Below are 26,473 nucleotides of genomic sequence, written 5' to 3'. Positions count from 1 at the left end.
ATCCTGTGATAGGGGCTGATTTTTAGTAGCTTGCTTTTTCACGTTTTTAGGTCTCATGATTTTGTAGGAGTATTGAGCAGAATGTCTTTCCTCTCCTCTCTAATTCAGCGTATGACTGACATTGCAGTAAGCCAAGTCAATAACATCTGTGGCAAAACAATTCTTATCTCAAATTATCTCATTGAGTGAGATGTTACTGTATATCATGTTTTCTGGGATCAGGAGCTTTCTTAAGTTTCCCATATCAGTAATGCAATTTGGAATAAATAAAAGATGATACTTTTCGCGATTAACATGTTATTCGACTTACTATAGTGATTGGATACACTGACATTTTGAAGTGAGGAAATTTCTATCAAATGATATAATGCGATCTTTTTATGATAATTGATGATTAAAGATAATTAACTGATGTGAATAATAATGCACATTACATGACTCGATTAAAGCAAGAATAAATCAATGATAAAAAAAAGTGTTGGTAATTAAAAAAAATAGTACTCACCTTGGGAAAGCGCCAAATGAAAATGCAGCACTTACTAAAACATGGTGATCATTTTGCCTTTTGATGGCTCTTGTAACATTGCTTAGCTACTCTGACATCTATAGCTCACATTTGATGTTTCAAGGCCTACTTACTGAGGCTGTTACTATGGACTCCTAATCATCAATCTTCATTCAGGAGTAACTTTGAGAATGTATACTAATTAATCAGAGACTTAGGGGCATATTTAAGAAAAGTGGCGACACTTTTCTAGCGCCTCTTAGCGCCTCCTAACGCCACCATGTGTGCGTCGTATTTAAAATATGGCGCACCAGTTAGTTCCCTGTGATCTCAAACAGACTACATGGAATATATCTAGAGATTGAATAGTGATAATGCATGAAAATAGATATCTTAGAACCATCTGTCTTGGTCACTTGACAATTATATGTGTTTTCTATTTCGGTGAATCCAAAGTAAGAGATAAGGGCCATCAGACTTGAATATTTTACTAACCTCTGTGTTAGACTTTTCATCCTTGGCGTGGTCTCCCTTAACTTTTTGCCTCTGTTTCCCAGGTTGTTAATGTGTGCTGCACTCTGATTTTGCTGTTTTTTATACTCTGGGCCCTTTACCACTGCTAACCAGTGCTAAAGTGCAAGTGCTCCTTAACCAAATGAGTATGTAATTGGCTTATCCATGATTGGCATATTTGATTTACTAGTAAGTCCCTAGTACAGTGTACTAGAGGTGCCAGGGCCTGTAAATCAAATGCTACTAGTAGGCCTGCAGCACTGGTTGTGCCACCCACATAAGTAGCTCTGTAATTATGTCTCAGACCTGCCATTGCAGTGTCTGTGTGTGCAGTTGTAACTGTAAAGTCGACTTGGCAAGTGTACCCACTTGCCAGGCTTAAACCTTCCCTTTTCTTACATGTCAGACACCCTTAAAGTAGGCCCTAGGTAGCCTCAAAGGCAGGGTGCAGTGAATGGTTAAGGTAGGACATATAGAAATGTGTTTTATAGGGCCTGACAGTGAAATATTGCTAAATTTGTTTTTCACTGTTGCAAGACCTGTCCCTCTCATCGGTTAACATGGGGGCTACCTTTAAATCTGATTAAAGTGTAGATTCCCTTTGGGAGCGGATGGACATGTGGAGTTCGGGGTCTCAGAGCTCACAATTTAAAAATACATCTTTTAGTGAAGTTGTTTTTAAGATTGTGCGTTAGAAAATGCCACTTTTAGAAAGTGAGCATTTTCTTGCTTATACCATTTCTGTGACTCTGCCTGTTTGTGGATTCCCTGCCTGGGTCAGTTTTACAGTTGGGCTGGTTGCACTTCTCTCTAGACAGTGACACAAGGGGAGCTGGGGTGTAGCCTGCATATCCTGATGAGCCATCTGTGCTAGGAGGGAGGGGAGAAGTGGTCACTCACACCTGAAAGGGCTGTGCCTGCCCTCACAATGCAGACTCCAACCCCCTGGTGAGTGTCTGGGGCCTGGCCTGGGCAAGGCAGGATTTCACACTCAAAAGAGACTTTACTTTGAAGTAGGCCTACTTCAAAGGAGAAATTGGGTATAAGAAAGGCACCCAAAATCGAAATCGATGCATCGCAAGCCCTTTTTGACGCACACTCGCCCATGCAGGGTTATTTTTGATGCACCCAAGGTACATTTTCACGCTAATAGTGTCAGTGTGTGTTTTAAAACTACATGAAGACTCTTTTTGCTTTTTAATTGATAACTTGACTTGAGTATTGTGATTTTTTGTCATTTTGATCTTGTTTTGTTTAGATAAATATTCCTTATTTTTACTAAACCTGTGTTGTGTCATTTTGTAGTGTTTTCATTAAGTTACTGTGTGTGTTGGTACAAATACTTTAAACCTAGCACACTGAAGTTAAGCATACCGCTCTGCCAAGCTACCAAGGGGGTAAGCAAGGGTTAGCTGAGGGTAATTCTCTTTTACCCTGACTAGAGTGAGGGTCCTTGCTTGAACAGGGGGTAACCTGACTGTCAACCAAATACCCCATTCCTAACACTCTGACTTGAGAAAGTAATATCTTAAGGACAAAACACATGTTGACTCTTATGCTGTACCAAAACAATAAAGTGATTGCAGTGCCAAGGAGAGAACTTTAGCATGCGTCAAAAAGAAAAAGAAATTAATACTATGGATCCCAAATGGCATCGAAGGTAGCCTGCTGTCTATGGTTTGAGCACACTGCTTAATCTCAATACAATAATCTTATAATTTCATATCATAAATTATTAATGTTAAGCTTTGAAACTCTCACTGCTGCCACTGTGATAGCTGAACTCAGATATGGAATAATGGGATTTTATGGTGGTCATGAACTAGCCGCTTCACTGTAGTTGTAAACAGATCAATACTCACATTTAGGAACAGGGGTCATCAGATTTAACCTGAGAATGCAGGATTAGACTCTGCAAAATCAGATTACGTTTCACTTCAGGAACTGTGTGTTCCTGTTTGTTTTGTTTTGCTTTCTTTGAAAACTACTCCGACCTGAAACCATCAATTATGGCGCCAGAATTTCCACTAGCAGCACGAAACCTTAACTTTTCAAGCAGTAATACTTCACGCCTAGGGGTCACTGACTCAAGATTCTGACTCACGATAAAGGTATTTAGCAGTGTAGGTGACATTTGAGATTTAATGAGCGATACCCAACCCTCCAGGGCTAAAGTGAGTCACTGCCTAGTATCTGGCCCCATTCCTTCACGTTTTCTTCAAACTTTCAGGTGGTTTCTTATTTTTTTGTATTCTTTCCTGCTACGTCTTAAAATTGTCTAATGCAGTGGTTCCCAACCTTTTGATCTCTGTGGACCCCCACTTCATAATTACTGGAACCCGGGGACCCCCCCCAACAAAATCATAATTGGAATCCGGGGACCCCCCACTTAGTCGTTACTGAAAGCTGGGGGCTTAATCTGTTAATATAATTTAATTTTCCAAGCAGTTGGGACCCCCTGTGTAGGCTTCACAGACCCCCAGGGGTCCCCTGGACCACAGGTCGGGAATCACTGGTCTAATGTAAATATTTTGTCTAGAATATAGTGTCTGGGTTACAGGATTGAGGACATTACTATCAGTATCACTGGCAAAAAATGAATTTTTGCCAGGACATTCCCATATCCCACTGGGTAATTTTTGCAGTTCCCAGCTGTAATGCAATACTCCTTGAATCCACCCTACGCACTAAGCAGGGAGGGCTTGGGGGTGGAATATAGTGGACACCCACCCACTATGTTCTGCCCAGGCCTTTAATTTAAGCATACAGAAATGCATTCTATGAACCTGCTTTGATTGATGTTATTCCATGTCAGGTCATGTGACACTATGTTACGTCCCACAGCTCTAGCATATGTACTATCTCGGGATAGTTTTGTGGACCTATGCCTTGCTAGGCATGACATATTTATATAATCTAAATTTGTAAGTCATTTTAATTTGTGGCTGAAACCTATGAATTTGTCAGAATGATGCTCAGATGAATGTCAATCATAGAGAAATAACATGCTATGTGTTGCTCTAAACAGGGTTGGACTGGGAGAGAAAATAGGACCAGGCACCAAATAAAAGTATCCTACATTAGAAGCCAAAGAGCCGTAGCCTCAATTACCATAGCATATGTAAACAACAACATTAGGCCAAGGAGCCAGTACACCCTGTCTTTAGATTGTAACTTGATATCGACTCTGAGGAGCGTAACTCATTGTCTATGAACCAGGGCCTAGATGGGCAAGGATCTACTTAGAACCCTCAAAGCTCCACCACGTTTTTCCATATTTTGACATATTTAAGCGGGCAGCCACTAGCCTGGTGTACCAGGTGCTGGAAATGGCCCTTTCTGCAGGGTTAATCCCCAACCTTTTGCCTTCCTCCTCCTATTTTTCTGACCTTCTTTTTGTTGGCTTTAGGGCTCTGGTCACTTTACTGCTAATCAGCATGTGCTCTCTTGCCCCTAAAACATGGTATGGTTGGCTTACACATGTTTTGCATAAATCCTTGCAAATTGGTATGCCATATAACCATGGCTTTTGGATTAAATGCTACAAGTGCGAACTTGGCCTTGGAGCCATTGATCTGTCACAACACCACCAATGAAAACATTTACACCAAATCAAAAAGCACTGTCTGAGCGAAATTCCACTTTCACACCAAGTTTGGTGTAATATGTCCCAGTTTGACGCTGCTAATAAAAAAGTGTAGTTGATAATAATAAGCATGTGCACAGGTGTTTACACCAGGATACAGTTGAGAGCTGTGCAGTTCAGGCCTAAGGCAAAGCAAACTTTTCCCAGTGCCCATCCGTGGGTCATAAATGGATTCAAAATACATACGTATCCAATCCTTGGACTGTCTCTGCAGAGCGCAAAGAGAACAATTGTCAGGTATGTAAAACTATAATACCTAGCAAGTTGCATGCATAATTGCAAAAAAACTATTTTTTTAAATATGTTTCTCTGGGAGAAGACCAAGGCCAATATGTGTGTTAAAAATTAAATATATAATTGCAATGTGCATGCCCCACTTTTTGGGTGTTCCAGGCAGCATGGGAAGAAGAGTACTTGTTTGTTGAATGTCCAAAAGAGAAAGCTACCTGTTTCAAAAGTATAGTAATAAAGTCAGCATTTTAAAGGCATTCAGCGCATTACAGCTATCAGATTTCACTTGTGCATGCAGAATAGAGGCAATTAGTGGAAATGTCCAGGAGCAGGTGATCAAAGCAGTCAGAAAGTCACCTTTCTTCAGCATTGTCATGGAAGAGACCACAGATATAGGTGATGTGGCCCAGTTATTAGTTTGGATGAGGTATTTTTACAATTTGCTTCCTCCCAAAGAAGAGCTCCTGTGCATTCTACCACTGCAAGGGCACACAAGAGAAGAAGATATACTGAACAGCACCAGCAACTACTTTGAAACACATCACATACCACTGAATACTCAAGTCAGCATCACAACAGATGGGGCTCCTGCCATTGTAGGCCATGGCAGAGGTTTTGTAGGCTTAAAAAGAAGATCACCACAAAGACTGTGATAGGCTACCACTGCAATATGCATCATGATGTTTTGTGCGCAAAATTAAAGCACAGAGAGCTGCATAACATTCTAAAACCTGCAGTGAAAATTGTTAATTTTATTCAAGCCAAATCCCTTAGCCATAGACTTTTAAAGCAATGCTGTAGGATTCAGAAGCTGAATATACAGGCCTCTTGATGCACACCGAAGTGTGATGGCTAAGCAAAGGGAAAGTTCTGGAGTGGTTAATCGCTTTGCTTCCTGAAACTGAACACCTTGTAAACAGTGTTCAGTAAAACAGTAGAGGTCCAAACTAAAGGATGTGAAATTAATTATAATGCTCAATTTTCTTTCAGATCTATTCACACACGTCATTGCTCTCAATCTGACACTGCACTGCAAACATCAGCTTGTATGATCAATGATGAATAATATGTATTCATTTGAAAGTAAGCTTGTGCTATTTAAAGAACAACTGAATGATGCTGACTTCACCCTCTTCCCAAAACTGTTGGCTATGACTCAAAGGTTTCCAAATGCACAAGAAATGCTGCCAATACTAAACCTTAGTGCATGCCTTGAGGAAGCTTCTGGGGAGATCAAAAGGTGATTTTCTTAATTCAGAGCCCTCGTCCCTCTGTTCAGGGTGGTTGAAAATCCCTGGATGCTAAGTGCACGAAAATTTGAAGTTGTTGAACTTATTGGCATGAAAAGGGCACACACAGAAAAAGAGCTGATCGGCACACAGCACAATTCAGCTTTTAAATCATCTTTTTGGTGATGGGCACCAGAAGAATTATGGAAAATTGTGCCTTCTGACAAATGACCTCTTCTTTACACAGTGGTCCAGAAAGTAATTTGTATGTTTGGAGCAACATATGTTTGTGAACAAAATGTTCTACAATGGGAGCGTTGAAGAGTATACTCAGAAATAAGCTTACAGACTTACATCTGGCTCAGCCCTTGCGGCTTGCCCTTTCAGACATAGTACCTGATAGGAAACTAATAGGAGACAAGAAGTGTAAAATAAATTCCTAGTATATCTCTCTTTAACTTAACTTGTTTTCAGACTCAGTTAAACCTGTGCTACATTGGGTCTGTGTTGAAAATCCAGTTAATGAGGATTGCTATGCAGTTCCTCTTAAGATTGCTACTGTCTGATAATAAAAATGTATTATCAAAATGTCAATAGAATGTGTCTTTTAAAGTGTGAAGATCTCTGAAAAGTCATTCAGTTGCTTGAAAGCTCCTCCTTGTTTCTACAACTGCTTTTGAAATACAGTATTGTCTAGTAATGTTTTGAAAAGGTGGTGTTTTTTTTTAACTCTAGTAGCCCTGCCGCCATCAACCCTGCCCCTCCCTCCTGCCCATCGGTGCAGCCCTTGGCCACAAACTAGACTTTACTTTTGGCCCCTTTTAACTGCAAGTTTACCACAATTGGGACTGTCTGTTTGGTAGCAAAGAATTGCCATATTTGGTGCTTAGAGGAGTTACAACAACGTTTAACCCCAGCATCACTGCACCTGCTGCACCATTCAAATCATGACCCTAGTGTCTGCAAGATAACTGCACTTGGCACTGCTGGTTTAGTTGTACAATATAGCAATAATAAGGGGCATATTTAAGTGCCCCTAGGGCCATTCTAACACCACCTTAACATACTTTTTTTACACTGTGGCATTAGAATGCCAAAAACTCCGCCCTATATTTACAAAGTGGTGCAATGCATGCATTGTGCCACTTTGTAACCTTTTGCGCTACATTATGCCTGCGTCAGACATAACGTAAGCAAAGGGGGCATTCCCCCGATAGGGGGGCCAAACAAATGGTGTAAAAAAAATTCAGCACTTTTAATGCCTGCTCAAAGTAGGAATTAAAAGGAGGCTTCCTTTGGTTACTATGGGCCTCTGGGTGCTTTGCAGGATTAGCATCAACATTTTTGATGCTAATCTTGCAAAGTGCCGTACTAGCATCAAAAATTCTGATGCTAGTCCCCTAGCTAGCACCATGGTGCACTGTATTTTAAATATGGCGCACACATGGTGGCGTTAGGGGGGCACCAATGGGCACAAGAAAAGTGGCACTGTACTGTGTGCAGTGCCACTTTTCTTAAATATGCCCCTAAATGCTTAGTCTGGTGCCTAGAGCTTTTGTTCCTGATGCCACTGCACCTGCTGCACCATTGAAATCATGACCCTAGTGCCTGCTCCATAACTGCACTTGTGACAGCCAGTTTAGTAGTAACATTTAGCAATAATCTGTGTTTAGAGGGGTTCTTACACCCTGTAGCCCCGGTGCCACGGCACCTGCTGCACCATTCAAATTACGACACTAATGCCTGCAAGATAATTGCACTTGTGACTGCTTGTTTAGTAGTAAAATACAGCAATATCTGGTCTTTACAGAAGTTCTAATAACATTTGGTTCGGGTGCCACTGCACCTGTTGCACCATTGAAATCATGACCCTAGTGCCTGCAAGATAACTGCACTTGTGACTGCCTGTTAATAAATGACTGACAGAATAACAATTTGAAATAAACATCGCCCAATTATACAAATGACTTTTATTTTTTTAAGATGAGTGAGTGGTAATTTAAGAAACGAACACACAAATAATTTCAATATATGCAACTGTTATTCATCAGATATGTAATTATTAAGTAATGAAAAACAAAACATAATGAGCCCACTCGCTGCTTGTTTAACATCTGCATTGGATACTACTTTGCAAGATGGCCAACATGTTTACACATATTTCAACGCAAATTGACTTGCGTTCAGTTCATCTTTTCACGTATAAACACTAAGAAGTAACCAATCAGCAAAAAACGGAAGGTGTACTTCAGTCACGCTCCATGCAATGGCAAAAACAGAACAGAAAGCCAAAACAGAAGAGCAGAAGAGCAGGAAGTGACCTGCTAGCCAATAAAAAGCAAGTAAATTCAAGCTACGTTGGAGCGACGTGTGAATGAACAAACGGGAAGCTCATGTAAGTAAGGGGCGAAGAAAGGGCGGGTTTTGAGTCCCTTTAAGGATTTTGTTTTAGAAACATGAGACTTCACAGCAGGCGAAACTTAAAAAATAAAGTACCTAATCACAACCTTAAAAAACAATCAACCACCCTATTTCAATTTCTTGAAAGTACAAGTTACTAGTGGATGAGAAAATAGAGGCCATGTGGTTTATGACTTCCCTTTGTGTCCCCTGCACAGTGGATACATATGATCCATTGCACTTAGGAACATAATTGAGGTTGAAGTGGTCAATAATATGAGTTTTCCAACCTGAGGTTCCAATGAACATAATTGAAAACACAAGCTTTGTTTCTGTGTGTTTTTTTAATGTCCTTCTTTGTGCCTAATTGTAAAACAACCTGGATATTGACAGCTACCCATCTCTAATTCTACATATTTAATTTAAAACATTTTTGTCAGAGAGGCAGCTAAAATCAGGGACTTGATAATGAATTCTTGATTGATTATTACCTTGGTGAGTTCAGCAGCACCTTGATAGCAACCATTCATGGTGGTGTGGTGAAAAGGCAATTACTATGTTCCTTTGAATTTGTGTAGAATTGAGGCGGCCTGCAGTGCTCAACATCGCGACAGCTACTGGAATTGGTGGAATCATGTCATACCCTTTCTCTCAGAGTACAAGGAAGGAGGGAATGATACAAAATGTTTCTAAATAGGTTCAGGGGACAGGAAGTACATGTTCCTTGGTCGGAAAGGAGAAAAAGTCTCAACTGCCATGCAGACATAAATTTGTCTGCACCTAGCTTTACAGAGATGTGTTTCTTTGTTGTGTTGAAAATTAGGCAGAATTTAAATTGCTTCAGCAAATAGAATTGCCTTTCATGCTTTCCAGAAGGTACACTGACTTTGGAAATTGTGGCAGTGAAATGGGGTTTTGCAATTTATGCACCAGCTGGTTGAATTTGTGACCTATCTCGGTGGTGAGATGAGAGGCGGGGGAGCCTAAAAGATCTGTTGAAGAGGATCAAACAGTGCGTAATTTGAGCCAGTGGTTTCCAGTGCTCAGCACCGGCGGTCTAATTTAGAAATGAGCACAATAAGAGTGGTTAATTCATTCAATATACATCAAAAATTACTATTACGGACCGCCCAAGAATATTCTCATACCATAAAGGCCTGCAATAGTCTGAAAAGTCACACTTGCGGGAGTGTGATGGTTAGGTGGTGTGTTCATATTATTATTGGCAGCACTTTGTGGAGCAAGCTACAGTAGCCTCTGATGAGGGCCCTGACACTTATTTTTTTTTAATTAAGCACTGGGATCATAAGTTGCAAGAATGGTTGTAACTCTAAAGAAAGCTGCTAAAACATGAGCAAGCTAAGTATACAGAAGTGTGATGTTGTTATGGAAGGCAAGAGAACATGTTCTAATTGCAGTTTCTCCACATGATCACATTGTGTATTTCTAGACATATCACATACACATAAATTTCCTCGGTTATTTTACTTGTTAAATTTGCTGTGGTTAGACATATTACACATATGTTTAAGTTTTGCATGCATGCTCGCATGCACGCATGCTTGTAAAATCTTTTGTTAGTAAAAAACTTTAAAGTGGCTTGGAACATCCCCTTACTTACCTGAACTTACCATTGGTTTACTCCAACATCACTCTGATTTACTTGCTTCGGATTGGCCACCATCTCGTCTTCACTTCACTTCGTGTCTTCTTTGCCGTTCTTGCCATCGAGTTGCCTGTGGACATAGTACTCCTTCTGTTCACTTCCTATTGGACACTGGCCAGTGTCCTTCCGACAGGCTGCGACGCTGAAGGTACTTTTTTTTCTTCTTGGATGCTGTCTTCTTTCTTCTCTGACTTCTTTCTTTGCTGCCGTCTTCTCTGTCTTCTTTCTTCATTTCTGTCTTCCTTTTTCTTCCAGCATATCGTTGTCTTACTTCGCTGACGTCTTCTTTCTTTGATGCCTTCTTCTCGTTCTTCTTTCTTCGTTGTCGTCCATCTTGTTTTTTCTTTCTGCATACTATCTTATGTCTCCACTGTCTTCTTTACCGCATACCGACTTCTGTCTTTGCTATCTTCTTTACTGCACGTCGTCTTCTGTCTTCTCAAATCTGCACTCTACTCACGTCTTCCGTCTTCTCACACATTCTGTCTTCTGCCATCTTCTACTGTCTTCTCTCTTCTTACTTCTTCTAGCTTCTCACGCCTTTTGCCTTCTTCCGTCTTCTGTCTTCTGTCTTCTTCCATCTTCTTCTATCTTTAGTTTTCTTCCACCTTCGGTCTTCTGCCGTCTTCTGTCTACTCCTGTCTTCTGTCTTCCATCTTGTTACATGGATGCAAATATGGTTTGCCTTTGTCTTTTTTCTATGTAACTGGCTTACCGATATTAGAAAAATGTTATAATAATGTTTGTTTTTAATTTAACAAAACAAACATTAATATAAGTTTTCTCTCATATTTGTAAGCCAGTTATGTAGAAAAAAAGACAAAAGCGAAACCTACTGGCTTTGCCAATGCTTGTTTTTTTAGATGGGGGTAGAGGAGTCACATTCTTCAAAGCTTGAAATGCACCCATCTGGGATACCGAGCTTGGTATCATGGGAATAATAAAAGGATTCCCATGCTCGTAAGAAGGGTTTCAAACCAGATCACCTCTATGGTGTGTCTCACTACTGCTTACTTTATTGACAGAGTCTCCCTACGGTCACATGAGATGTTATGGGGTTATCACATGGTCTAGTCTGTGCCTCTGTGTTTTTTCGCCTAATCACTAAATGGATTAAAGTCTCACATTCATTTGTTGAATCTCAAGCACTTTATCACCTCTCTTATGAAAGAAAATAATTCCAATCTTGAAGTTGTACCGGAATAACACTGTGTTTTGGCCCTTTCATGAATGGCCAAAGCATCAGAATTGGTGATGACTTTACAGCTGTGCTTGCACCTGGAAACCACAAATCTGCTATGTGGTCTACAGTCAGGATTCCAGCATCATTGAAGAAAAAGTCACTCTCATAAATATCAGAGAAGTACTTCTGGTACTCTGAGATCATGAGTTGACTTATGCTCTAATCCTCTTGCATCTCCCAAAAAATTTCAACACCATTGACCACACATAATGCCGCATGATCTTCAGGTGCCAGCATCCTGGTTCACTTCCATCTTGAGCAACCACATCCAGGTAGTCAAAACTGATGTATTCTTGTCTGACATTAGCTCCACTGACTGAAGGATGCCAAAGGGATCAGTCCTCCAGGGGTTTAGCTTGGTGATTATGATTGTGGGGGGGTGAGCTTCAGATTTCCCAACAAACACGCTAGGACATCCTGTTAAAACACATTATATGAGAAACAGGAGACGATGGCGGCATAAGGGCAGTGGAAAGAGTGAAGAGTGTGGATTGTTAGAGGTACCTAAAATGCAATATTTTTCAGACTAATCAGCATATTTTACAGCCTTCAAAACACTGACGAAAGAGTGTGTGTTTTTGTAAGTGTGAACATGTAAATTTCCCAAGCAAAGTCCGGGAGACACCCACATTACCCGACTGAAAGCATGTGAGCCCTACTAATTACTACAGGATACATATTTAAGAGGGGTGTAACACCCCAAAACAACCCCCAGTCCCTGGAAGCTACACCCCTGTAGTCTTCTCACCTATCCTGTTTAACAACTACATTGCTAGCACACATCTTTAAAGCCCATCCCATTGACTACCACATGTAAACGTGACATCAAAATTTACCATTTACAATAAATTATAGCAAGGATAAGAGCCCCATCACAGAGTAACTAGTTGTCTAAAAGGTATCAAGCATTAGATGAACCTCTACTCATTCTGCCCCAACAGAAAACTATGGCCAACTCCCAGGTCCAGTAGATCCCTTTACTTACTTTTCACAAGGGCAGATGCCATGGTTGTTCCCCAAATCTTTGCAAAAGGTACTGTAACGTAGGAGCCCTTTTAATAGCTATTTTCCCATAGACCCCGCAACAATGCTTTCTTCAACTGATGGCAACTGCATGGAATCCTTCCCCTGCTGGCATTTCCTCATTAAAAGGCTTCGGCTCTCTCAATGATATTTTTCCGATTATACTTCTGCAAACCAAAGTACACCGGACTGCAAAAAAAGATTTTATCAAACTTCAAAGAGTCAATCAACATGCCTTCCAACAACTTGTGGTGTTGTGATTATATCATGTGATCAGCTTTGTACCTCCCTCTGCCCTACATGCAAGTCAATTGATTCATTGGCGGTCAATGACTACCAGGAAGCGCTTCTCCCTGAAGAAGTTCACTTGATGTGGCAACAGTCGTCCCATAATGCACAGATTTTCATTTCATTTTTAGCTCCTTAATGCAAACTTGCCACTTTCTTTGCTCAGAAAGAATATTTCAGCAACAGGCTTGATTACTGATGTGGGAAAAGGCAGGCTTTGCTGATTCAGGGTTTTGATGAGTCAACGTGCAAACCTCATGCCAAAAATTATACAGATAAGAATTTGAAAGATTTATTGAGGGATTTCGTGAAAAGCTTTTATGTGTCAGATGATTTAAAAAAAAAAATATTTATCAGGTCTCAGCAAGACAACCCACCTGCTCCATACGGGTTGAATCATCTGTGTTCCATGTACCTCAGTCAATTTGGTTTCTTTAACCTGAATCCTCGAACCTCTTTGGAGACACCTCCAATGAAGGTGTTCAGAAAGTGCTCTCAGGTGTAAAAAAAGAAACAGTACACGTAGTCGTCTATGAAACTTCTAAGCAAGTATATAGACTTCGGGGCAGATTTACTAAGGTTTGACATGGCGCAGCATTGCCTCAACAGGAGAGAGCCGAACAATGCCATATCAACTAAGATATGGGCCTGTATCTCTCACCTCCTGTACCGGTGCATTACTGACTGCCTTCATCCACGCACAATGTGTGCATGATGTCTGAGATAGGATTGAACTGGAAGGTTACCCTTCCAGTGGCAAGTATTTTGCTTAGACATAGGTTAATACTTTTTGAATGGATGCTGTACAGTGCAGCACATATGCAAATTTGGAAAAGCTTGGAGAAAATGATTATTTTCTCTAATGGTACACCTCCACCAAGGAGGAGTAATTTTTTTGATGCAAATCCCTTTCTACAAATGTTATTAGATAGGGATGTCTGTCAAACCCCTTGAGTGACTGCACGGGAACTCCCATGTACCACACATATAATGATCCATTCTTTTCCACACTTAGCTGAATGGGGTGAACCCAAAAGAGCGCTAAAATGTTTTCAGTGGAACATATGTGAAACTCCAGCAGGAGTTGAGTGCACAGAGACTCCCACAAACTTGTCAGGTCTGAAGCAGAGTCTCATTGCAGCGACAAGACACTGTGAAAAAGAAGAGAGGAAGGGTTTGCTGCCACTCAGACGTCCACTGATCTTAAACTCCTTAGAGTGAGATCTGAGGCTTAGAATAGCACAACAAAATACATTGTATCTGCTGCATGACATATATTTCTGGAACATGGACTCATTGGTGGAAGATACAGTCTGACAAGGCACAGGAATGAGCAACCAGAGACTTATTTGTTCTCTCTGTAAAAGGCTTCAAGGACTTATTCTTAGCAGTTGAAGCCACAAGAAAGGAAGGATAAACCTGAATAAATGAACACCGGATAATGTTATGAGATCATTACTAATCCTCAAGCCAAGTGACTGTGGTAAGATAAGGGTCCAGGTTCCAAGCGTGCCACAATCTTAACAGTCAGATTCTCTCAAACACTGGAAAAACTGCGCCTATGCAATCAATACTTTGTGCATCCACAGTTGAACTTGAAACTTTGCAGCAATCACTAAACCCTACTGGAATTTTACAATGGTACAGCATTTTCCTAGTGGAGTAGCACATTTTTGTCTTCTAGATTTCATACATATTCTAGGTTAACTTGTATGTGTATTAGTGTGTTTTTATATTAATTCTTTCTAAAGTCTTTCTGTATTTTGACATTAGCATGCTCGCAGTGTTTCCTCTCTTTCAGGGGTTATGTGGAACTTTGCTTGTGTGTTCACTCTTGCATGGCATACAGTCACTTCTATGACACCCGCCAGGGGTAACCGCTGGTGGCTCCCTGCTAACGCCCTGCATGTTTCTCCCTGAGATGTGTCTCTGCCCAGGTGGGAGGAGTGGTGATGCAGAGCTGACTGACCCGACAGCAAGCGAGTAGAAGAGAGACCCACATGGTGGGCGTCCCCTGCAGTAGTGCTCTACTCTCCACAGAGCAGCAGAGGTCGGCAAGTGAGGTGTGCCCCAACAATGTGAGTGGACCCAGGTTGGGGTAGCGGGGGAACTAGCACACCACCTAGGGGTCACCTGAGGTCACAATGTACCAAGCTCCCTGTTCTGGCGAAGCTCAAATAACTGGGCAGGCTGACGAATGGCCTACACGCATCCACCAGCAGACTCCAGGTGAAAGGAAGTGAGGTGGCAGGAGGTAATGGGGAGAGTAGTAGCATCCTCCGAAAGCACCAGCCGAGCAGCATAGAGGGAGGCAGCAGCTCAACCCTGCACCACCATTTCCAGTACCAGACCACCATTCATTTCAGGAGAGACTCTCTTGGCGCATACGTTGGGCTGATTCACGAAGAGGCGACCCATAGCTGATGAGACACACGGATCGTCCAGAAAGGAACCACATCAGCAGACATCCTAAAGGTGGGTCCAACACCCATGAAGCTGTGGTGACACTACCACCTTCCAGCATGTTGGTCGACCCTGCAACAGCAGACCCCATGTGGCAAACGTGGTCTGGTCACCTCATCTCACTAATTACTTCAGGGCAACTAGAGAAACAGAAGGAACTGTAAAGAGACTGCTACTGCTGCATTTTCTGAGTAAATAATCTGCAAACTGTTTGAGCACCTTCCCAGCACTGGAAATGACGATCGCTATGACATATCATTCGGTGCAAATTTTGATTCCTAACTAAAAGTGGACTTTGAACAAAGAACTGAGAGCACTAGAGGACACAGGTACGGATAAGTATTGGCTGAAAGATCTCTGGGCACCATTGATAGAAGGATGCCATTTGTCCATGCTGATATACCTGATCTTACTCCAACCAGGCATAAAACTAAAGAATATGCTGAGCCATATCCAGTCCTACGACCTCCCCAGCACCCAAGCCGAAGAAAATGAAATGGGCGTTGTAAAAGAACCAGGGCCACAAGTAGTATGCAGCAGATGCCTTAAAAACCTGACTAAACCTGAAACCTCCAGGAATGACATTACACAGGCAGGAGGGCAAAGCCAGAATTATGGGCTGGTGCCTCACATGGTGGACAGGCGCCCAGCTCAACGCAAGTTCTGCTCCTCCTGCAGCAAACCTGGGGGCAGATTTATGAAAAGGGGTGCTACACCTGGTTCAGCGCCACTTTTCTTGCTCCCTTTAGCGCCCCCTAACGCCTCCATTTGTGCGCTGTATTTAAAATATGGAGCACCATGGCGGTAGATAGGGGACTAGCATCATTATTTTTTTATGCTAGTCCAGAGCTTTGCAGTATTAGCATAAATAATGTTAGCGCTAATCCTGCAAAACCCATTGAGGCCCATTGTAAACAACGGTATGCCTCCTTTTAACACCTACTCTGAGCAGGCGTTAAAAGTGCAGTTAAAAATGACGCAAAGAAATCTCTTAGAAATCTCTTAGGAAATTTAGGAAATCTATCAAGAGGCGGCTGACCAAATTCAGGGGCCTATTTATAGGCCCCTAGCACCTCCTTCACCACATTAGCGTTCTTTTTTATGCTAATGTGGCATTAAGGAGGCATTTGCCACGCCTTGTTTACAAAGTGGCCCAATGCATGAATTGCACCACTTTGCACCCCCTTGTGCCACATTATGCCTGCGTCAGGCATGATGTATACAAGGGGGTCATCCTAGCACTAGGAGGCCCGCAAAAATGGCACTGTGAAATTTACAACATTTGACTGCGCCATATTTTGCATCATAGAAATGATGCATCCATAGAAACCTTTGGGCCTCCTTCCACTTTGCTGCACTGACATCAAAATTTGTAATGCTAGTGTAGCAAACCGCCACAATAACGTCAAAGAATCTGACACTATTGTCCTAACGACCACCATGGTGTGCCATATTTACAATACAGAGCACCCATGGTGTCATTAGGTGGGGCAGGGATGGCGCAAGAAAACTGGTGCATCAGTGCTGATGTGCCAGTTTCTTGTAAAAATGCCCCTCAAGGTGCTGCTTGCGACCTCTGTCCAACAGAAACTCTGCGCAGGAGACGTTCTGTCATGTGTGCACTGATGGGGCAGAGCAGGAACAGCTATCTTATGAGGCCTATCAGAATATGAGGCAGTCTGGAACAGGACTGAGGATTAGGTTGACCAGAATTTCAAAGCCAAAAACCAGGACATCTCACCAAAAATAGAAGAAGGGCTACAATTTTACTTCAATCGAGCGCACAGAATGTCAGCGCTCATCAGCACAGAATTACTGGAGAGGCACTAAGAACACAATTAAAATGCATTTTTTAAGGGCAGTATAATGCCTGTTAATTAAATTGGTTTCTGATAACACCTGCTAATTGTCTCTGCTTTGGAAAACTAAAACAAAATCACCTTCCACCGTTTTCAGGCGACCTTCTCTAAAAACCGGGACATGAGCTAAATTTCCCAAAATCTGCCGGGACAGCTGGTGAAAAACCAGGACTGTCCCGGCAAATCCAGGACACCTGGTAACCCTACCAAGGATACAAGTGTTGTAACCAAGTAAAGAAAAACAACATAGCTGGGCCCAGACTCATAGATAACCATAGCAACCTAAGTGCCTGGACCTAGTTTACACATTCCCATTGGCAGGCTGCTAGTTGAACATCCTCAAACATGACTGAGAGGTTCATGGAGGGAGCCCCTCCCACCCCACAGACCCAGTCAGGAGCTCTCAGGCCAGGGGCCTGGTGCTCATACACAGTGCTGTGCTGATGGAACCTCCTGGAGCTTGGAGGCCCCCACGCACCGCGAGGGCTGCTGGGCTAATGTTACCCTATTGTCCTGCTCCCTCCCATAGAATCTGGAGCATCAGAATGTCAGGCAGTCAGGCAACTCAGCATTTTGTTGAACTTTTTGTGTGACTAACCCTGTTTTACACACTTTAAAAAAAACATGTTTCTTGTAAATTATATTGTGTGGGAGATATTTGTAGGAGAAGGGATGAAACATTATTTGAACTTCTGTTGTGCAAACACTTGCATTCCTCTGCTAGAAAACATAAAATTCTCTAGGCACACCTGTTCATCTGTTTCCACTCCCCGCATTAAGTCACAAAAAGGAAAATGCTGACGGTTGTATGCGTTGTTTGTTTTTAAAGCTCAATGCAAAAATAACTGGTGCTAAATTAGGCATGACTTAACCGGAAAGATGTAATAGAGACCAGACAATCTGATAAAGAAGAACGGGTTTTTACAGCATTTACGGAGTTCCACCTCTAGTTAGGTCTGCTGTAAAGTTACCGTGAATAAGCACGGAATAGGGGAACAGTGGCGCCACTTACATCCAGGAATTATTAGAATTACAACACTGATTCAGTAGTATTGGCGAAGTATTGATGTGAATATCACAGGATCATTGTGCCATCCATACACCGAAGTGCACTATGGCATCATGCATTGAAATGGAAACACTCTTTCTGAAGAGCAACAACACTTGAATTATAAGTTAAACTTTTGCCACATGTTACACTCTCTTACTGCCAAAGTTCTATCTTCACCCATTGCCAAAAGTAAACTTGCTGGCTGTAAAGTGTTTGTTAGAAATGGGGTCTCTAGTTGGCAGTCGGTTTGCACCCTGTCCAAGTAGGGACCCTCACTGTTGTCAGGATAAGGAAGATACCCGCTCAGATAAGCCATGCTTACCCCATTGGTAGCTTGGCATGAGCAGTCAGGCTTATCTCAGAAGCAATGTGTAAAGCATTTGCACATAACACACAGTAACACAGTGAAAACACTACAAAAGTACACCGCACCAGTTTTAGAAAAATAGCCAATATTTATCTATTCAAAACAAGACCAAATACGATAAAAATCCAACATACAGTAATAAATATCTGAAGTTTGTAAGACTTATACAGTTCCTTGAAGTTGATAGCTCCATCTGGGGCTATAACGGCATTGTGATCAACAAAGCCAACAGTTCAGACCGGCTGCGGCGTCACAGGCCAGCTATGGTCCAGTGAAGACCCGCAAACAGGATTTGCAGGGTGTTGTGATCCTCCTGGTGAGCTCCAGTGAGCGGCGTCGCTGGCATTGCAGTATCGGTCCTGGAGTCAGTGTGGGAGTCATCGGGCCCTTGACGTCACACGCGTTGCAGATCGAACTCTGGGCTGATGAAGTCAGGAGCGCTGGCGTGGATGGCATCGGCACTGCTGTGCAAAGTAGGACGTTGCGATAATGCTGTGCCCACAGGTCACAGTGCAGGCAGTGGCTCAGTGACAGCGTCCAGTGGCGTCGGTTAGCCCAGGGCTGAGGTGTGAAGTGTGGGGGGTGCGAAGTACGGTGTCCACAGGTCACGGTGCAGGCGGCAGCGGCGTCGTTGCTGAAGCGCTGTCGTCAGTAGGCCCAAACCAGCGGTGCGGGACGGTGCTTCATGACCCTCAAGAGCGGTGTCCACAGGCCACGGTGCGGGCAGGATGCCTGCTGACGACATGGGAGTCGATGATGCTGGCGTTGGTGGATCAGGACTCCAGTGCGGGATGGGACGGTGCTTCGTGTATCTCATGAGCAGTGTCCACAGGCCACGGTGCAGGCAGTGGCGGTGCCAGTGTCAGCAGGAGCAGCGGCGTCGGGGATGCCCAGACTGCGGTGTGAGCAGGCGATACCAGAGTGTGGGGCCCACAGCTTGCGGTGCAAGCAGCAGCTCGGTGAAGTCGTCCAATGACACACCGGTGCGACCAGGGTCGGGGTGCAAAGTGTGGCAGTACGGCTCCGTGCAGCATCGGCAGGTCACGGTGCAGGCCAGAGGTGTTGTTGGCGGCGTCAAAGTGGTTTCTCCTCTTGAACAGCACAAAACACACAGTTCCCAGTGCTGCAGGTCACGGAAACTGAAGTCTTTGGTGTCCCTGAGACTTCCAATAGGAGGCAAGCTCTACCCCAAGCCCTTGAAGAACTTTCTCAAGCAGGACACACAAGTTCACCCTTTGCACTCTTTTCAGGCAGAAGCAGCAACTGCAGGCCAGTCCAGCAAAGTAACACAGCAAAGGGACAGTACTCCTCCTTCAGCTCTTCAGCTCTTTTCCTGGGCAGAGGTACCTCTTGATTCCAGAAAAATTCTTAAAGTCTGGGGTTTTGGGTCTTCTTCTTATACCCTGTTCTGCCTTTGAAGTTGGCAAACTTCAAAGCAAAGTCTCAAGTGTTTGCAAGATCCTTCCTTGTCCAGGCCAGGCCCCAGGCACTCACCAGGGGGTCAGAGAATGCATTGTGTGAGGGCAGGCACAGTCCTTTCAGGTGCAAGCGACCACTCCTCCTTCCACTATAGCTCAGATGGCTCATCAAGATATGCAGGCTACAACCCAGCTCCCTTTGTGTCACTGTCTAGAGGAGAGGTGTGAACAGCCCAACTGTCAAATTGACCCAGACAGGGAATCCACAAACAGGCAGAGTCACAGAATGGTGTAAGCAAGAAAATGCCTACTTTCTAAAAGTGGCATTTTCAAACTCACAATCTAAAAACCTTCACTAAAAGATGTATTTTTAAATTGTGAGTTCAGAGACCCCAAACTCCTTATTTCTATCTGCCCTCAAAGGTAATCTCCACTTTAAAGTTATTTAAAGGCAACCCCATGTTAACCTGTGAGGAAGATAAGTCGTGCAACAGTGAAACCCGAATTTGGCAGTATTTTACTGTCAGGACATGTAAAACACACCAGTACATGCCCTACCTTTTAAATACACTGCACCCTGCCCATGGGGCTACCTAGGGCCTATCTTAGGGGTCCCTTACATGTACCAAAAGGGAAGGTTTGGGCCTTGCAAGTGGGTATACTTGCCAAGTCGAATTGGCAGTTTAAAACTGCTCACTCAAGATACTGCAGTGGCAGGTCTGAGCCATGTTTACAGGGCTACTGAGGTGGGTGGCACAACCAGTGCCGCAGGCCCACTAGTAGCATTTGATTTACAGGCCCTGGACACCTCTGGTGCACTTTACTAGGGACTTACCAGTAAATCAAATATGCCAATCATGGATAAACCAATCAACAGTACAATTTACTTAGGGAGCACTTGCACTTTAGCACTAATTAACAGTGGTAAAGTGCGCAGAGACAATAAACCAGCAAAAACAGAGTCCAAAACCAGGAGGTCAGAGGGCAAAAAGACAGGAGAGACACGCCAAAAAGCTGCCAGGTCTCACATATGTCCCCTCCAGCTGAGAGTAGGGGGAACTACCCAACCCTTGGGGAGTCCTCCTCACTAAGGCGGAAGAACCTGGACAGTCCGTCAGCATTGGTGTGTTCTGTGCCAGGGTGGTGTTCCACCACAAAGTCCATCCCCTGTAAGGAAATGGAACACCTCAACAGTTTTGGGTTCTCACCCCTCATCTGCATTACCCATCTGAAGGACCTGTGGTCTGTCTGAACCCAGAAGTAAGACCCAAACAAGTAGGGACTTAGGGCCATATGTACTAAAGCGTTTTCCCATAGACACAGACTGGGTAAAGCCCTTTGATACATCTGGCCCTTAGCTTCTTCAGTGCCCAAACCACAGCAAAAGCTTCCCTTTCAATTGCACTCCACCTCTGTCCCCTGGGTATTAGCCGCCTGCTAAGGAAGACTACAGGCTGGTCTGGGCCCTCCTCGTTTAGCTGTGAAAGTACTGCTCCCACACCATGCTCAGAAGCATCTGTCTGTACCACAAACTCCAAGGAGATGTCAGGGGTCAGTAGCACGGCCGCCATGCACATGGCCTGCTTCAGGGTTCAAACGCGATCTGGCAAGCCTCAGTCCAGATCACCTGTCTAGGCTGCTTCTTAGAAGTCAGCTCTGTCAAGGGGGCAACAATGGTGCCTAATCCCTTGATAAATTTCCTGTAGTACCCGGGAAGGCCTAAGATGGCTCTCACCTCTGTCTGTGTCTTGGGGGGTGCCCAAGCCTGAATGGCATCAATTTTGGGTTGTAGGGGTGCCACTCGGCCACTCCTTACCTGGTGTCCTAAGTACACCACCGACCCCTGCCCTATCTGGCACTAACTGGCCTTGATAGTGAGGCCTGCGGATTGCAGCAACTTCAACACTTCCCAGCGGTGGTGCAGGTGGTCCTCCCAACTGGACCTGAAAACAGCAATGTCGGCAAGGTAAGCGGCACTGACGTTTTTAAGCCCAGCCAGGACCTGATTGACCAACCTCTGGAAGGTGGCAGGGGTGTTCTTCAACCCGAAGGGCATGACACGGAACTGGAAGTGCCCCTCTGGTGTTGAGAACGCTGACCTCTCCTTGGCCTCCTCGGTTAAGGCAATCTGCCAGTACCCCGATGTTAAATCAAACATGCTGAGGAACTTGGCCGCCCCCAACCGATCTATGAGCTCATCAGCTCTGGGGATGGGGTGGGCGTCCGTTTTGGTGGTGGCCGAATCAATGCTGTAGGCCCACTAGTAGCATTTGATTTACAGGCCTTGGGCACCTCTGGTGCACTTTACTAGGGACTAACCAGTGAATCAAATATGCCAATCATGGATAAACCAATCAACAGTACAATTGTACTTAGGGAGCACTTGCACTTTAGAACTGATTAGCAGTGGTAAAGCGCGTAGAGACAATAAACCAGCAAAAATAGAGTCCAAAACCAGGAGGTCAAAAGGCAAAAAGACAGGGGAGACACGCCAAAAAGCTGCCAGGTCTAATAGTGTTTTATTGCTAATTGCAGCTAGGACCTGGTTGCATGAGGGAAATATGGACTTGTGACTTAGCTTCTGGTTTTTGAACTTGTGGGCCCGGGTCTAATACCTGCACTTGAGGGGACAATTGAGTTATTCTGGGCAGGGCACTTTGGGTCTCATTACAAGTAATGCAGGAATACAACAGAGATCTTCCTTCTCTCGAACATGATTATACTGTGGATAATAGTACTTCTGGGTGGTGGAGAAAAAATAAATACCATGTGAATTGTACTGACTAAACATTTGGAAGTGTTTTTTTATCACCTGGCATTTCACTGGCTTTCACTGGTTGAAAACTGCAGAAATCCTGTTGAAATCCGGTGAGACAGGTGTTCCCCCTTCAGTTGGATTTCCAAAGCGACTGGTTTATCCTGACCATCTGTGACTAGACTCATAGGAGTTTATTTACTATTAGGCATAGAGCAGAGGTCTTCAAACTTTTTGATGCCGGGACCCCCTCTTAAAAAAATGTAGGTGTAAGGACCCCCTCCTGATAAAAATGTCTAGAACCTGGTACTCCTCATCATCAACAATAATAAACATCCCCATTTCGCACAGCAAATCATTTTTACTGTGAGGAAATAATACTGAACAGTGTTTAGCAAACCAAAGATCAGTGAGTGTGGGGCGTGGTCAAGGGTCTGGCTAAAAACAAAGGTCATAATTTATGAGGAATTGACGTTGGGCAGCACCGCAACTCTTCTTGCTACACTGCCCCACGCCAATACAAAAGGGCAGGAATGGACCGTATTTATGAAATACTGTGCATTTCTGTCCTTTCCCCCTGTGCTGGCGCACAATTGTTGCTTAGTGCCAACATAGGAAGGATTGTATTTGTGCAGGAAGGGGCAGCGTCCTGCACAAAAACAATCCAGAAAGGCATTGTACCTCTTTCTACATGTGCGGCAGAACGCAACACACACGGAACGAGAAAAAAACAAGGAGAAATTAAAACATTTCTCCTCATTACGCCTGCTCTGGGGAGGCGTAAGGTTTTGGCACTGCTCCAGTTTACGTGATTTTGTAAATCTGGGGCAGCGTCAAATTCCATCTGGGTTGCATGGGAACACCCACCACTACACCCGTGGAACGCCTTCTTGACGCAAAGTAAGGCAATGCAGCGGCTTGCGCTGCTTTGCCTTACTCCATATCTACAAGGCCATTCAAAGCCAGTCAGGGTGGCTTTGCGTCACCTCATAGGTATGATTGAGAGGCTTGTGTCGCTGGAGCATCAAAAAAGTGATGCTCCAGCAGCACAAGCCTCTCATAAATAAATCCAAAATATTCTATACATTTTTTTAAGTCTTTCACCTCCAGGTAGCTATATATAAAATAATAGCCAGCTGAAATGAAAACTAAATAAAATAAAGTTCTTACTCATTGGGAAATGCACTGTAGTGCATTATGAAACCTCTATTAGTTAATGCACTGCAGAGGTCTGTGTTTAACCGGAGAGCAACAGAACTAAATCTTTGTTAGTCCAGTTGAGAATAGTGCATTGTGTATTTTTAGTGCCATGATGTCACAGCCTGTGACAAAAAGCACTGTGAATATATAAAAAGGCATTATTTTATACTTGCATTGCACACAGTATAATATAGGCCACTACAAAAAGGTTTATTATAAAACTGTGCTTCCAAAATGTGGATTTAAGTAATATCAGAGCATATGCAATACCTTTTTTTTTTAATAGCTGTCCCTTCAACACCTCCAGGTGAAGTGAGCTGTGTAAATACAATTACAATTAAACACATGCACTTCACCGCTCAGTTGTTAACTCTTCGCACTACCCCTAAAAAAAAAAAAAAAATTTGTCCTCACAAAGCTTTGATCATTTAAAGCTGCTCCCAAGCACCCTTTACATTTGCAGATCAGCTCGTAGAGCACATTTGCTTTTCATTCAGGAAGCAGAAGCCCTGGGCTGAAAGTCTCCTTAGCTGTCTGTGCGGCTTTCACAGCACAGGAGACTCAAATTAAAGTTCAGCTAAGGCATTTTAAGGATCAGCTGGGGGAATGTGCGACCCCCTTTCCATGTCTCCACGGCCCCCCTGGGGGTCCCGACCCTCGAATTGAAGACCTCTGGCATAGAGGGATCCCCGCATTGCCAAACCCCATCAATTTAGAAGTGGGGGACCCACTGATTGATCACTCGTGGAACATGTGCTGGTGGCCAATCACTGGTCGTTGCTCATCTACCACAGGGCCACCGGCATAACTGCATTGGAAGGTCTGCCTGTCTCCCAACACAGACGCGAGGCATGGTGGACCTAAGAAAAGAACCTCAATGTATGGACCCTGTGTACAAGGATAATAGTCCTGGTGCTTGAAATCCTTTTATGTTTCTGTTTTAAAAAAAAACTCCCTTATAATGCAGTGTGTGCTCCTGAAAAAAAAGCTTTAAAAAATGCTAGCCAGACAACACATGGTGGCCAGTGGATATTTCGGTTTTTCCAGAGTGCTTCTGTTACACTGGAAGAAGCACTTTCAGCAAAATGGCTCCTGCCAACATGTTCAGGATGTCAAGTTTGACATGCAGTGTCCCTTAAACTTTAAATACTGGGAAATGTGACATAACTGTAAATGTGATCAATTTAATGTCAGTGTGCAATCCAAATGTGTAAATCCCTAAAAGATGTGTCAGACTGTACTGTACCCCATCACAGTACAGTACTCCATTGCTAACCGGCTCGGATTGTCCTATATAAATACCAGTACACACATACATATGACATTCCTGAGAACTGCCTGCTCTCCACAACATGTTGGATCATGCTCTGGGGAAAGCCTGCAATTAATCTGGTATTCAATGACATATTGTGGAGTCAGAGCCAAAAGGCTTCAAGGAGTGAAACCAAATGATCCGCAAACATTGCCTTGCAATAGTTCCTTCATCTGTTCATCTGTTTTTATCACCCTCCTGTGTGCAGGGCGCGTGATACTAACATTGATGCAGCTCGGAAAAGTTTATTTGTAATTTTTAAATCTTCTCACAAGGCAAAAAGGTTTAGGTTGTATTTTTTCAGTAAATACAAAAAAAGCAAACAAGTATTCTAGGGCACAAACTTGAGAAAAGAAATCCAGAGCTGACATTACCTTTAATTTGACGTAATATATGACTTGAGAGTAAAAATGTACACTTAATTTATTCATATTAAACCCTAAATATCTCATTATCAATGTCATCCCAAAGTCAAGGTGCAAGAAATGATGTTTTCTGCAAACTCTCTGCAAGAAACCCCCAAATTATAACACCAATTATCATACCTCAGAATAATGACAGTATCGAAAAGTGGTGACATTTTAAGTGAGGCTCTGTTAATAAAAGACCGACATGTTTGAAAGATGTTTCTCAATCCTCGTTTCTTTCGGAATGGTGTTGGTCAAGACGATGCTGGCAGTGGCGTAACGAAACTTGACCCCCCCTCTCCTCTAATGACCCTTCCCCCCCTCACGGAAAGAACGTGGACCCCCCCCCCCCCATCCGCTCAGCAAGTAAAATTAAACATTCAGCCTTACGGCAGGGGAACTTAAAGAAAGTCTTCGATCACTAATCATTCCATAATAGAAGCAAATCACACAAGCAGTGCGTGTTTCATTCTACAAGCGCTTTTCTAAAGCCCTCTGTGAACTGTAATCGTGTCTCCATGTATCCGAATATCTATATTCTAAAGATTGGTTGTTTTATCCTTAATTTGCACACTCAGAGAGCCAGAAAAAACAAAAGGCCCTCATTACCAGTTGTGAAAATTCACTGGGAATGATAAATCTGGGTGAAATACTGCACCTCACAATAACAAGGCCCTAATTACGGCCCTGGTGGGCTTGAGAACGCAGGGACACAGTGGCGGCCGGACGGTCGCCAATGAGGCGGTCTAGCCTCCACATTACGACCGTGGGGAATGTGTCACGCCACATTTCCACCAGCTAAGACCTGGCAGTGTCGGCAGTCTCAATCTGCCAGGGCAGCGCTGCCTTGCGGATTAAGACCCCTCTCTCCACCGACGTTTATATTGGGGTTGCACT

At 43.5% G+C, this 26,473-nt stretch overlaps 1 protein-coding gene across 2 annotated transcripts in view; it reads right to left on the bottom strand.

Moving 5' to 3' along the window:
- CDH26 (cadherin 26) overlaps positions 1-26,473 on the bottom strand; it is a 319,857-nt gene that overhangs the window by 235,443 nt on the left and 57,941 nt on the right. The window lies entirely within an intron of this gene.

This window comes from Pleurodeles waltl, chromosome 7, assembly GCF_031143425.1.
Source record: "Pleurodeles waltl isolate 20211129_DDA chromosome 7, aPleWal1.hap1.20221129, whole genome shotgun sequence".
Lineage (NCBI taxonomy): Eukaryota > Metazoa > Chordata > Amphibia > Caudata > Salamandridae > Pleurodeles > Pleurodeles waltl.
Note: the sequence above shows the minus strand (reverse complement) of the source record. Positions and strands in the feature narration are given on the sequence as shown.